At 51.4% G+C, this 2,003-nt stretch overlaps 1 protein-coding gene across 4 annotated transcripts in view; it reads left to right on the plus strand.

The window, feature by feature from the left end:
* Positions 1-1,418: 1,418 nt before the first annotated feature.
* Positions 1,419-2,003, plus strand: part of CTPS2 (CTP synthase 2) — an 89,611-nt gene continuing 89,026 nt past the window's right edge. Inside the window, exon 1 of one of the 4 annotated variants that reach the window (XM_015589127.2) lies at positions 1,419-1,904. The gene's annotated coding sequence lies outside the window, so the exon portion shown is untranslated. Of the gene's footprint in view, positions 1,981-2,003 lie in introns of all 4 variants that reach the window. The other 3 variants (XM_025046622.1, XM_015589126.2, XM_006911640.3) reach the window with 3 other exon arrangements.

Genomic DNA, 2,003 nt, shown 5'->3' on the forward strand with positions numbered 1-2,003 from the left:
GGAAAGAGCTCCATGAAACCCCAGTAGGCAGGGACTACGACCCTTCTCAACAGGAAGCAGATACGGAAGAAGAGACCTCCTGTCCCTCAACATCCATACTAATAATAAGGGGGTTCATGGCTCTTAGAAAAGAGGTAGGCAGGAAAGTTAGAGGGTTTCGGGTCGGCCTGGAAAGACTGAGGTCATCCTATCTCAGAAGGGGTCTGCCCTAATCCACCCACAATTAAGGAAGGCAGAAACAAATAAGCAGAGACTAAGGTACCAGTTTAAGCCAGTCACTGGCACCTGCGCAATGAAGACCCACCCACAAGACCTCCAACTCACCTGAGCCTCATTATACCATCATTATAATATGATGCATATGCCCGGAAGTCATTAATATCATTGTAACGGACTGAAGTCTGGGAACAAACATGCGCAGAAAGCAAAATGATGAATCACTGAGTCCTGTCAATCTTAGCTGTCAATCAAGGAAGCCCACCCTAAGTAACCACCCACAGCAAAAAAGGCATAAAAACCCTGAAGTCTTTGTTACCAGGCCTTTCGAGCCACGCTTCTCTTGCTCGGGCCTGCTTCCACATCTGGAAGTGTACTTTCTGTCCTAATAAAAGCTTTCTTTCCTACTGTATTTCGGTGTCTTGCTCAATTCTTTGTTCGAGACATAAAGACCCTGGACAAGGCGCCGGGAGAGGACCCCACTCTCCAGTAACAACTCCATTTCAGCAGTATCATCCTGAAGTGCTTCCTCTTTGACGTCTTCAACACCAACACCACACTTGGGTGACAACTCACCAGTTTCTTCATTCCCATGGGCCCTTGTCTTTGGTTCCTCTTTTCTCTTTCTCCCAGTCTATCCGCTCCCTGCTGCTCGTTCCTCTGTGGGCTATTAACTACCTCTGGTGTATTAACCGCGATCACATTCTTTCAGTGCCCTCAACTTTCTCACTCTCTCGTCTTTCTGTTCTACTCAAACAGCAAACTATTGTTTTATCATAAATGTCTATGTATACCTACCTGTAGATATCTTATAAAATTATATCTGGATCTCATTGCACAATTACGATTTTTAAACTCCACTAGGTGTTCCATGACACTTGTCTAACTTGGCACTCTAGTGAGTTATACTAGTTATTCAAAATTTTCAACACTATTCTACTTCAATTTCACTCCAAGCCCTTCTATTCCTTAGAGCCTTTGTCGTTCAGTGGTTTGTGTGTGTACTTCCCTCAGCCTTAACCACCTCCTTTCCCATCCTCCAAAAATATTCTTAAGAAGTTACTCGGTGAAGCCTTGATTGTCCACCCTCTGTATTTTTTTTTTCTATAGGAAAGTTCTAGGAACTTTACTGATTCCAGCAGACCCGTAGACCCTCTCAGACTCGGAGCCCCTCAAAGGCAGGCGCCCTGATTTATTTTGGTCGTTTCTTCGCTCCTGTAGTTCCTTGAGCGCTGCAGGGGACCCACAAACGTCTGTGACAGTGAGGTTCTTTACAGTGGTGAGAACAGGACCAGACGACCCAAGCAAGGGGCTCGGTGTGCCGAGGGGCCGGGACTTGGCGGGAACGTGGCATTCACCTGGGTCCCCGAAGGGCCTTTGCTAAGTGAGCCGCGGAGGGGAGGAGCAGCCCTCGGGTAGTGCGCGGCCTGGGGCCAAGTGCGTCCAGGGCAGAGGGTGACGGGAAGCTGTGCCGGAGGAGTCACTTTTTAGAAGCTGGTTTTGTTGCGTTGCACAACCCCGGGTGCAAACCCAAGCTCACCGGCGTGAGTCAGCTGGGCCGGCAGCCGCAGGAGAGGAAAAGGTGGGCGACGAGGGCGCCGCGCACCCCGAGGCCTGCGCCGACGGCGGGAAGGACCCGTGGGCGACTCGAGACACCTCTAGCGGCGGCCCCCTCCCAAGTCCCACAGGTGAGCGCGGGCGGGCCGCAGGGCGGATCCCGTTGTCCCCACCCGCCACCCTCCCGGCGCCACCACCACCGCGCAGGTAACCCCCGCCCGACCCTTCCC

Source organism: Pteropus alecto, unplaced genomic scaffold, assembly GCF_000325575.1.
Source record: "Pteropus alecto unplaced genomic scaffold, ASM32557v1 scaffold23, whole genome shotgun sequence".
In the NCBI taxonomy this organism is placed as follows: Eukaryota; Metazoa; Chordata; class Mammalia; order Chiroptera; family Pteropodidae; genus Pteropus; species Pteropus alecto.